At 41.3% G+C, this 12,316-nt stretch overlaps 1 non-coding gene across 1 annotated transcript; it reads left to right on the top strand.

Moving 5' to 3' along the window:
* The first annotated feature begins 11,060 nt into the window (after positions 1 to 11,060).
* LOC136327395 (small nucleolar RNA SNORA73 family) lies at positions 11,061 to 11,266 on the top strand. Its single transcript, XR_010729618.1, has one exon. It is a non-coding gene; the product is annotated as a small nucleolar RNA SNORA73 family (small nucleolar RNA).
* Positions 11,267 to 12,316: the final 1,050 nt, after the last annotated feature.

Here is a 12,316-nt window from a genome sequence, read left to right as displayed (position 1 = left end):
ACAAAAATACAATATTTAAAATAAAGAACAAGTAAATTTAAATCAACAAACTGACCAGTATTTCAATGGGAACTATGGGTCTGCTTTTGGCTAATGAGATGGTCAATGTCCGGTTCCATATTTGTCACTGCTAGCCGTAACAAGTGATATGACAAGCTTCCGGAGCCCTGACACGTGCGACCCACGTCACCGGAAGTAGTACTGTACGTGAGTGATGCCGCGCTCTCACTGACCACCAATGAAAGAGGTGCCCCTTCCAGAAGTGCGGCGGGGGCTGGATAAATGGCTTCAGGGGGGCGCATGCGGCCCATAGTTTAGGGACCCCTGACTTAATTATTATAACATATTTCTCATAAATTTGTATATAGTGTGCCTACAATTATTTGTAGGCTTTTAAATGTGCCCAACTTCAAAAAGTTTGAGAACCACTGCTATATCCTCTCTGGAGAGCATGTTTTCTTCTTCATTTTATTTAGAAATTAAATTTAATGGGGTGGCATTGATCAATAAGAGTACATAGGTTTCAGGTGCATATCTTCATAGCATCTGAACTGTTGATTGTGTTGTGTGTTCATCACCCAAAGTCATATCATTTTCTGTCATCCTATATTTGTTCCACATGTTTTCCATTATTTAAACTTTCAGGTTCTCTAATCCTAAACTCACAATTGGTATGATTTCATTAACTTCTTCAGTAATCAGTTATTTATCAGTAGACCACTGGAATTTAATAACACAACACTGTAATTTTGGCTAAGGGCAAATGGATAAAGAGAGTGGTACACAAAAGGACAAATGTCAGGCCCTGGCCAGTTGGCTCAGTGGTAGAGCATCGGCCCAGCATGTGGATGTCCCGGGTTCAATTCTTGGTCAGGGCACACAGGAGAAGCACACATCTGCTTCTCCACCCCTCCCCCTCTTGCTTTACTCTTTCTCCCCTCCCTCCCCCCCTCCAGCCATGGCTTGATTGGAGTGAGTTGGCCTCCGCTGCTGAGGATGGCTCCATGGCTTCCACCTCAGGTACTAGGAAGAGCTCAGTTGCTGAGCAACAGAGCAAAGCTCCAGTTGGGCAGAGCATCACTCTCTAGTGGACTTGCCAGGTGATTCCTGGTAGGGGCACATGTGGGAGTCTGCCTCTCTGCCTCCCTTCCTCTCACTGAATAATAATTTTTAAAAAAAAAGACAAATGTCAAGGTTACCAGTAAGTGCAAAGATCAGGCAGAAAAGGGATAAGTCATCATGGTTAACGTCATCCAGTTGAATTTATAACCCTGAAAAAATGCTAATCAAGTTTCTGTTAACAGCAGAAATCAGAGTATCTGACTTTGCATGAACTATTCATATAGTAACATGCCTTTTTTATTTAGTCCCATGGCAGTTATTATGACATCTCATTTTGATCTGGTTGTTCTCATCATTAGAAATAGTCATTCTGAAAATGATTTATATGTAAATAACACTTGGTATATACTGCTTGGAGAATCTCATGGTTGCACTAAGCCTGGGAATTCTTTGGTTGGCTCTGCTGAGAACTAGTTCTGAGACTTAATAAACAACCAGCTTTATCATTTCTTGAAGTGAGGGAGTCTGACTGGATCTTTTGCAGGTCTAAAATTCTTTAGACTCTGGTCATCTATACATCTTGGCCCTCAGATTCATTTTAATTCTTAGTTCTTCTTTATTCTATTAATACTTTAGTTACCCAGTCCTGTTGTTCCTTTCTTCTAGTGTAGTGGAATAACCCATTGCATGGCCTTGGATGGGAACACAGCCAACAAGAAAAGAATGTTTTGCCAAGAAAATTGTTTTGTGACTTGAAGGTGGGTCACTGAAACAGGTCTATGTGACTGAAGGCAGTTGCTGGGCTTTTCTCAGTAAAACATTCTCATAAGATTTCTGTATTTTCCAAGGTTATCCCTTAAGATAAGGAGAGGAATGTTATGGGATCCATAGAAGCAATAGCAATTAATGCCTTCTGATATTATGTTGTTACTAAGCTATCTTGCAGGTGCACTCCATGTATCTTTAAGTAAAAGTTACACTTGATGTTATGCCAATTTCTCAGTAAACAAGCTTTTTGAAGTCTTGTGAATAAAATTAGGACACAGCGTGAACTCAAGGCCGTTTGCCTGAGTGAACGGTGGTCCTTTGCTAGTCCTTGATGATTTCGTCTGCTTATCTCTCTCTCTGTGCCCCTGACTCACAACAACATTCTAGGAAGGAAATTGTTCTTGAATCTTCCTGTTCTGTCTATTCTACCATATCTGCTGTTACTTCATGTCTGGGCCATTACAGTAGTTTTCTAAATGATCTTCCATTCTCTCCCATCTGTCCATCACCCTAGGAAATCTGTAAGTAGTGAAATATCAGTTTCTTTACCCCAATTCCTCAAATTAAGAATTCTGGAGATAAAAAGTAGAGCTCAAACACCTTTTGGCAGTTGACGGTTTCCACAATCTAAACCTACTTTGTCATCCATTTCCTTATTGTATTACCACCTCATCTTTTCCCCCTCCCTCATGTCTCTACCTGAACCAAGACCAGCCAGACCTGCCTTCTCACTAACATGTCTTTTACTTCAAGATTTCACACTTTCCCTCATTCCTGTCTATTAAGCAAATCCTACTTAATTTTTTTTTTTTGAGATCCAGATGAAGGCTTCTTGCCAGAAGCCTTCCCCACCCAATCTAGCTTTCATTAATTTTCCCTGTCTTTGGACTCTCTCACAGTATTTATGACCTCTAGTATACATTTTGACATGATTCTATGTATTGTTATTTGACCTCTTCATGGGTGTATCTTGACTTTAAAAATAGTACCATTTTTCCTGGCCAAGTGGAGGCACAGTGAATATAGCATCAGACTGGGACACAGAGGACCCAGGTTCAAAACCCCAAGTTTTCTGGCTTGAGTGTGGACTCACCACCTTGAGTGTGGGGTCACTGGCTTGAGCGTGGGATCATAACCATGACCTCATGGTCGCCCAAATGTCACTGGCTTAAGCTCAAGGTTGCTGGCTTGAGAAACAGGTCACTTGCTCTGCTTTAGCCCCCCTAGTCAAGGCACATATGAGACAGCAATCAATGAACTACTAAGGAGACTAAGGAGCTGCAATGAAGAATTGATGCTTCTCATCTCTCTCCTTTCCTGTCTGTCTTTATCTGTCCCTCTCTCTGCCTCTGTCACAAAACAAACAAACAAACAAAAACAGTACCATTTTTGTGTTTATTTTATATTCTCCAGAGAACCTGGTAGACATTTATATATGGTAGGTAGTTAATTAAAACTTGTGCATTGCATTGCATGTTTTTCTCCTCGTGCCTTGCTTAGGCAACCTTTTCTGGCCTTTTCCTTTGTGTCTGGGAGTCAGTTTTATCCTCAAGTGTCTGTCTTATCACCATAGCCCTCTCTCCCTAATAGAGAACTACAGGTCCTCACTTATCCCATTCTCTTTGCAGTACTTGGTAGCAGATCAGCCATGTTTCCTCTTCTGCTCAATTCTGTATCCTTCCTACATTGGGCTAGGACTAGGTAAATAGCCCACAATGTCTGTGCTATAGTGGCATGGACTGCAGAACAGGAGGCCTGTTGGAATTACTATGTGGAGAGTTCTAGAGGAATGAGAGTTCACAAAAAGCAATACAGTGAAGTAGTGTGGTGTATGAATGTGGACATAGGCTCTGGACAGTTTTTGTAGGTGTGTCCAATAATTGGGTACATGTGACTAAGAGTTAAGGTCAATGCCAATTTAATAAGCTAAACTATAAAACCAATAAAATCACAAGTTTACTTTGGGAGTTAGCTTAAAGTAATACCTACTCCTCTCTTCTTTTTCTTACAAAGAGGAGGCTGCAAATAGTAGATACTCAATATTTGCTGATTGCAAATAATCAAATCAAACCAGTCCTTGAGTGGATTTATTCTTTATATTTAATGTCAGAAATTGATGAGAAGGTTTGCAGTAGAGAAATACACAAAGTAAAAGGTAAAAGCCCCATTCCCACCTATCTGTATCCTCCCAATCTTTTACCAAAATTATCCAATTACCTTCCCCAGAGATAACAACATGATATCTATTCTCCAAAATATATACATATTTCTATGTAATATATACAAATTATAATTTCACATAAAAGGGAGCACATTATACATATCCAATGTGGTATGGAATGGTACTTTTATAAAATCCAAATGAAATGTTACAAAAATGAAAAATTTAAATACATTGCAAATGCAAGCCTGAATTACTTATTATTAGATTCAACAGACAAAAAGTTATTGTGTCAATTTGCAATAATAATTTTTAGATATTTACTCTCAATCTTTGTACTTACCTTATTGAGGCCCAATAACAAACAATTCAGAGTTGGCTGCCAGTCTATGGGCCATTCTTTGAGTGGTATCACTCTTTAGAAAAAGAAAAAAAGCTTTTTTGATAATGAGCATATATTACTTTTACAATTGTGATCAATTGTTTTAAATTCTTTTCCCATTCATTCTGAAAATAATAGAAATAGGTTCAACGTACAGGAATGGTTCCTAGGATGGGTCAATTTTATGAGCAAGAATAACAAACAAGGTGGCAAAAAGGAGGTGATATGTGATCTGGGTTTTAAAGGCTACATAGTAATTTGTCAGAAGTATAAATGCGGACAAGCATTTTAGGCAGAGGGAAAATGAGCCGGGGTACTGGGGTATGAGATTTCTGGGTATGTTGAGAAATACAGTGGACATCTGTTTTAGTTTGCTGTAAGGCCAGCAGTCGTGGCCATCACAGCTGCCAGGCAGGTGCAGGTTCCCATTAGATTCGGACAGATGGTAGTAAAACAGTGTAGGTGAAAACTGGTGGGCCATGCCTTTATTCTAGCCTTGCATGGGTGGATGACTAAATACACACTGCCGGAAAACACTTCCCTATCCATTCAGGGCTCCCAAAGTCACTGACTTTCTCCCGGTTTTTCTAGAATCAAAGGCCCCCACTAGCTCAGTCACCTCTTTTCCCCATCTCCTTCTCTCTGCATAAACTGGCTTCTCCTTCAGCACCCCACCATCTTGGCTGCCTGCTTCGTATGCAACCACGTGGCCTCTACAAAAATGGCCTCCTAGCTCTTCTTCCTTCTTCTTTAAACTTTGCAATGCAACAACCCCTCCTTCAGTACACATTAGCATAACCAAGCCCCTTCCCAGGCATGAAGGTAATTAACAGTATTATTTGGGCAACACAATCACATAGTCAGCGGCCATTTTAACAATAAAAGTGAGCAAAACCAAACAAAACAAATTTTACAAACTTATTTGTCCAACACTTGCCCAGTATTCACTCGCCCTTCCATTTTCCCTTGGGGGCCCATAACTTCTCAATTCTCAGTGTACGTGGTTTGGGAGGGGCTGTCCTCTTCCCCAGCTCACGAACCTCTCCCATCCCCCTTCACTTCCTCCCAGTGATTAGTTTGGAGAGGCAGTCAAATCCAGGACTTTGGCTGGAAACTTGGCCAAGGTCTGGGAGAAGTGCTTGTTCCCCCTGGTATTGCTGAGTGGAGGATGTAAACTCAGAGTTACAGACTGCCCTCTTAAACCCGGAGAAGACAACGAGCTTGAAGATGGAGCCAGTGGAGAAAAAAGAGAAGCATAGACTAGAGACAGAAATCCAATCCAGTGACTTTATTTATGACCCATACCCTATATTCTATTGCTGGGGATTTCAGTTTTATTAACAAGTAACTTCCTTTTTATTTAATTTACTCTTAAACCCACCTTAACTGTAAGGCTTACACAAAGAATATTATGGTGTAATAGAGTATTGGGTATGTGCATGTACACACTAGAACTAATGAGGCTGCAGGAGTGGGTAGGGGCTAGAATATGAAGGGCTGAGGAACATGCCCTCATTTCTGGAGGCTCTCCAGAGTTCTGGAGGGTGTAAAGCAGTGATTGCCTCAACACGAAAATCAAGAGCTATAAATCAGAAACTCTGATATTAGGAACGTTAATTTCCTCAAGCTTTTCTAGTTGTTTCATTTCTGTTGTTCTTGGTTTTCCTCTGATTGGGGCTAGGAAATTAAAAATAACAAGAACCCAGCAGGTTCCTGAAAATAACATTTAGAAAATGATTCCATTTTCCTTGTAAGTATAGAAAGTTAATTTAATTTTGAGCAATGAAGTAGTTGACCCTGTTTAGTACTGTTTTCCATTTACAATAAAAGTTCAGTGCAGAAAACTTTTAGGAATAATAAGAACCAGCTTTTCTGAAGCTCCCTACACATTTAATTAGTTTTCTCAGTGGGAACAGAAAGTAACTGGGGATCACATTAGCCATTTAGAACATCATAAAACAAAAATAAATAAATCTTGCATGAAGTTCCCTGCACAGAGTTGTCATGTCTCTTTAATTTAGAACAATTCCCTAGGGTTTTTGTCTTTTATCATATTTTCCATCATTTCTGATCAACTGTTTTGCAGCATGTCCCTCAGTTTGGATTTGTCTGACTGTGTTATGATTAGATTCAGGTTAAACAGTTTTCCAGGAACACTCCATCGATGATGTTGTAGCCTTCTTTGAGCTTCACATTAAGGGACATACCATGTCCAATTGTCCAATTTTTCATTAATTTCAATCATTTGGTTACTGTGGGGCCCACCAGATTTATCCATGTTAAAGGTACCTTTATACCTTTGTAATTAATAAGTACTCTGTGGGATGATTCTTTGACAATAAATAGCATGCTTAATAACAGATCTTGCCCTGGCAGGGTAGCTCAGTTGGTTACAGCATTGACCCGATATCCTAACGTTGCAGGTTTGATCCCTGGTCAGAGCACATACAAGAATCAACCAACGAATGCATAAATAAGTAGAACAAATAGATCTCTCTCTCTCTCTCTCAAATCAATCTATAATAATAATAAAACAAGATCTTATGCACATTGTTTCAAAGAAGAAAAATCATGCATAACAAAACTGTAGAAATTGAAGGAATTATTTCAACAAACCTCTAGTGCACGGGTCGGGAACCCTTTTGGCTGAGCCATAAAGACCACATATTTTAAAATGTAATTCCATGAGACCCATACAATGACCCATGTACATTATGTATTATCCAATAAAAATTTGGTGTTGTCCGGAGGACAGCTGTGATTGGCTCCAGTCACCCGTGACCATCAACATGAGATGTAGGAAATGAATGGATTGTAATACATGAGAATGTTTTATAATTTTAACGTTATTATTTTTTTATTAAAGATTTGTCTGCGAGCCAGATGCAGCCATCAGAAGAGCCACATCTGGCTCACGAGCCATAGGTTCCCGACCCCTGCTCTAGTGAGTACCAACTCAACACTGTTATGCTAGGTGTTAAGACCAAAGTGGTAGAAATCCAAAGAAATGTTTTTCTATGATCTGTTGGCCAGTTCAGAACTTAGGAAATTTAATGGTCAAAGAAACACCTGAGGAAAAAAAAAAGAAGACCAAAATGGTGAAGACTGTCCAGTAAACAGATTATATCAAATGCTAAATTAAAGGGCAAAATACCATAGAATTCAGGAGTGTCGCAAAAATCACAATAAATGCAAAGAAAGAGGAAAGTTCAGAGATATAAAATGACTTGACCAAGGATTTAGAGTGGTAGGGGGGGTTAGCACTTTTTCTGATGCCCACTCCAGTATTCCTTTCATGATAGCATCAAAAGGCTCTGTTGCAATACTGTTCTCCAGACATGCGTACCACTTGTTCTTAGTGAAAACCCATGATATCTTACTATATAAAAGAACAGACTTTCTCCAGCCCCACCATAAAGTGCTTTAGACAAAATTTTATTTGGATTGATTTAAATTATGTACATTGTGACATAAAAATCACTGGTTACCCAGGAAAGGTGTCCTCAAAGTGAATGACACACATACCCACTATATAACCATCTATTACTCACCTGCTACATCTTAAAAATACCGCAGTACAAGATTTTATTACAAGTTGGAAAACATTTCAGAGGTATCTAACTCCTACTTTCTGAGAGTAACTACTTACGATTGATATATAATTCCTTTATGTTGTGTTTTCATATGTATCACTGTAGTCTCAAAAACAATCCAATGACTCCTTAAAGTGAGAAGCAGGGATCAGCGTGAGATGTTGGCTGGATTACTGATTGTTTTGCCTTTAGATTTAAGAATATCTAGTGAACACCAAATTTTCAAAACGGAAAAAAGAGAATAGTCTTACATATACATTCACTCAGTTTATATTCATTTATTCATTGAACCCTAGTGGGGATTACAACAGCTTCAAATTTAAAAGCTGTATCTGGAGGTAAGAAATTTTAGGCATTGTTTCTGTGAATCATACTATTTCTTCTGATCTATACACACTAAGTTCCCAACATGGTTTCTTCCCTGGGCTAAGCATATTCAGGGAGAAATAAGTGACTGAATTGAGCAGGAGAAGCTCAATTCTACCCCCACAGTAGTTTCAGGAACTATATTTATTATTTGTTTTTATTGATTTGAGAGACAGACATGGGTGTGTTGTTCCACTTCTTTATGCATTCACCAGTTGACGCTTGCATGTGTCCTGACCAGAATGCAACCTTGGCTTATCGGGAGGAAGCTCAAATCAACTGAGCAAACCCGCAGGGCTTCAGAAACCGTTTTTTAAATGAGGCCACCACATCCTTTGCATTTTGCTTGCCCTGGACCTTCTCAGTAAGTCACCTCATTAACATTCTGCTTGCTCTGTGTGAGCTAATTAAATAGGTATATTTACAAGTTTTACGTAAGGATCGGCCATACCTCAGTCGCCACAAGCTGCTAGAGGGCTACTGCAGATTTAGAGGCAGGCTTCCCGGAGGCTGCCCCGTGGGAGAAGTGACCCACGGGGACCGATCAGTTGGGAAGTCCTTGACCGTGTTGTCACGTCACAACACGGTGCCCACAACCCATGCAGTGACCTGAGCGTACCGCCTAGGCACGCCTGCCCTGACAGGCCTCACGGGCTCGGCTGGGGACAGTTACGTTCAGCTAGAGCACGCGCCAGGCTGGCCCGGCCTGCCGCCAGCTCCAGGCGCGACATGATGTCGCACCCCCAGAGAGGGAGGAGCGCCGGTTCCGTCATTTCTAGGAAGGCTGCAGCCCACCGGGCCGCAGGGGCTGCCGGGAAGAGCTGCTCGGGAGCCGGAAGCATTGCCAGTCCAGGGAGACCAGCGCACGCGCAGTGCGCTCTTTCTCCGTGCAGCCGCAGCGGAGAGACTCCCCCGCCAGCTGCCGGCTCTAACTTGGTCTTCTCGCCCCGGGCCGGCCGCGGACTTTACGCTGCCATGACGTGGCGGGGCGTTCCCTTTGCCCCGTGGCGCCCGACTCTTGTGACGTCACGAAGGAATTCTCCCTACTTTGTCCTGCGCCCATACACTTCGTGGGGCCGGCCAGCCGGATGGGGGGGTTACCTGTGCCTCCCTTGTCTTAACCTCTTGTTAAAGAAAGGTCTTTTGTCATTTCCTGAGACTTCAAGCGAAGGCGGTGAACTGTGCCCGGTTCCTAATAAGGGTGAAAATGGGGGCAGCCCTCATTTCCTCCCAAGCTGGGGGCTCTGTGCAAGATACACAGCAAAATATGCCATTACTCAGTACTGTTTGGAAGCTTTTGTTTTATATGTGTTCTTGGTGTGTAAATTGGAAGGATGAATGACTTCCATAAAGTCAAAGTGGCAACTTTGTATAGGGAGGCTGGGATAAGCAGTATCTACTCTGTCTTACTGAAATCAACGTAATTTTAATTTAACATATATGTAGTTTTCAGTTGAGTTATTCAGTAGTGGCATCTTGAAAGGCTGCCCAGTGAAAGCATCTAAGAGCTTCAAGGAGTAATTTTTTTTAAAGTTATTTAAAGCCCAAATGAAAAGGTGTATTAGAAATAAAATAAACTTACAAAGAGCCAGAGGCAGATTAAGGTCAGTTGAGACCCCTGGGGTGCAGAAGAAAATATTGGGCCCCTTAAGAAAGAGAGAGAGGGGAAATAAAAATACATGTTAACCATATTATTAAATAAATAAAAATATATTATGTACCATTAATGTTAAAATTGCACGTATGAAACCAAACTTGGTGTCATTATATAAAAGTGTAAAGTTGGGGTTTGCGGGGCCCTTCAGAAGTTGGGGCCCAGGATGCCCGCCAGGTTTGCCTGCCGTTAAATCTGTTTCTGCAAAGAACAGAAGTTTTATTTATGTTTTACAGATAATGAAATAGGTCCAAACATTGCTATGACTTGCCCAAGCGCAGTGGACTTTAGGTCACTGCTTTCCCCATAACAGGACTCCAGAAGCTTGAAAGGCTGTTTCTAGAAGAGGCTGGCCAGGGATGTATTGCCTCCTTTCTTGCCTTCCTCCCATACTTCCATGAATTTCATGAATTCGGGTCCCTCCTGAGTTTCCCTCTAGTCACCCCCCCACCTGTCTCTGCTTCTTTAACTTTGTGGGGTTTTTTTGTTTGTTTGTTTTTTGTGGCAGAGATAGAGAGGGTCAGAGAGAGGGACAGATGGGGACAGACAGGAAGGGAGAGAGATGAGAAACATCAGTTCCTCCTTGCGGCTCCTTAGTTGTTCATTGATCGATTTCTCATATGTGCCTTGACCAGGGGGCTACAGCAGACCGAGTGACCCCTTGCTCGAGCCAGCAACCCTGGGCTCAATCTTGTGAGCCTTGCTCAAACCAGATAAGCCTGCACTCAAGCTGGCGACCTCCGGGTCTCGTACCTGGGTCCTCTGCATCTCCGTCCAACGCTCTATCCACTGTGCCACTGCCTGGTCAGGCTACTTTATGTTTTCTTGATAGTTGAACCAGCCTTTCAAAACTTCCTTTCCTTTAAATGTGTCTCCTGGAAATGACCATAAAAGAAAATAGAATAATTTTAAAAGTTTATTTTTATCATGGTTATTCCCATGTTTGTGTAATGTTATGTCTACCCTGAAGTCTATAGTTCACAGAAGCATTGTTATTCTATATTATTATTCCGCCCCCCCCAATTACTATCTTCTGGGGTAATGATTATTTAACTTTTATATTTATATTTTTCTCCAATGTGGATACCTGGGGGAAGTCACTTTCCCCAGGGCTCTGTCCAGGTGGCATCAGGAAGCATAGGGCTCTGCCCCTTGATGTACAGTCCTTTTCCACAATGTTGGAGAGAAAGCTAGGCTTTGAGTCTGTGCCTGCACATTCCTACAGCTTCTCAGAATCCTGTGGACTATGACTGAGGAGACACACCATGTAGGAAACATCACAAAAGAAAAGAGAAGAAAAGATATTTATAGGATTTTATTATTATCCTTACCATATACAATGTTTTGAGGATGAATAAAAAATAAAAAAAAATAAAAAAAAATAAAAAAATAAAAAAAAAAACAGAAGCATTGTGGGACATAGCTTTATTTTTGTAGCTTTAAAATATAGTATAAGGGACCTGGCGGATTCATAGAGCATCAGCCCAACTCGGCATGTGGATGTCCTGGGTTTGATTGCTGGTCAGGGTACACAGGAGAAGGGCCCATCTGCTTCTCCTGCCCCCCACCTCTCTCTCTTCCCCTCCCCTTCTGCAGCGATGGCTTGATTGGAGCGAGTTGGCCCTGGGTGCTGAGAATGGCTCCATGGCCTCCATCTAGGTACTAAAAATTGGCTCTGGTTGCAACAGAGCAAGGGCCCCAAATGGGCAGAACATCACCCCCTAGTAGGCTTGCCAGGTGAATCCTGGTCAGGGTGCATGCCAGAGTCTGTCTCTGCCTCCCCTCATCTCACTAAATTAAAAGTAAATAAATAAATAAAATACAAACAAAAAATAATGATTTTGTTAGTCTTTAAAATGTCAGCAATCAGCCTGACCAGTGGTAGTGCAGTGGATGAAGTGTGGACCTGGAACACTGAGGTTGCAGGTTCAAAACCCCAGGCTTGCCTGGTCAGTGCACATATGAGAAGCAGCTACTACATATGAGCTGATGTCCCTACTCTTCCCCATATTCTCTCACTCTCATCTAAAATCAATAAATAAAATCTTAAAGTGGCAGCAATCATGTTGCATTTTTACTGCTAAAACTGTTAAACATATAGATATGACATGATGTCGTCACAGAAAAGTTAATGCTAATTAGTTCTCTTATTGGGAAGCTTGAAAATGCATTTTAGGCCCTGGCAGGTTAGCCCAGTCTATTAGAGCAGTGGTCCCCAACCTTTTTTGGGCTACAAACTGGTTTAATGTCAGAAAATATTTTCATGGACCAGCCTTTAGGGTGATATGGATAAATGCACAAAATAAAATTATGTGATGGCATAAAAACTG

Source organism: Saccopteryx bilineata, chromosome 2 (assembly GCF_036850765.1).
Source record: "Saccopteryx bilineata isolate mSacBil1 chromosome 2, mSacBil1_pri_phased_curated, whole genome shotgun sequence".
In the NCBI taxonomy this organism is placed as follows: Eukaryota; Metazoa; Chordata; class Mammalia; order Chiroptera; family Emballonuridae; genus Saccopteryx; species Saccopteryx bilineata.
Note: the sequence above shows the minus strand (reverse complement) of the source record. Positions and strands in the feature narration are given on the sequence as shown.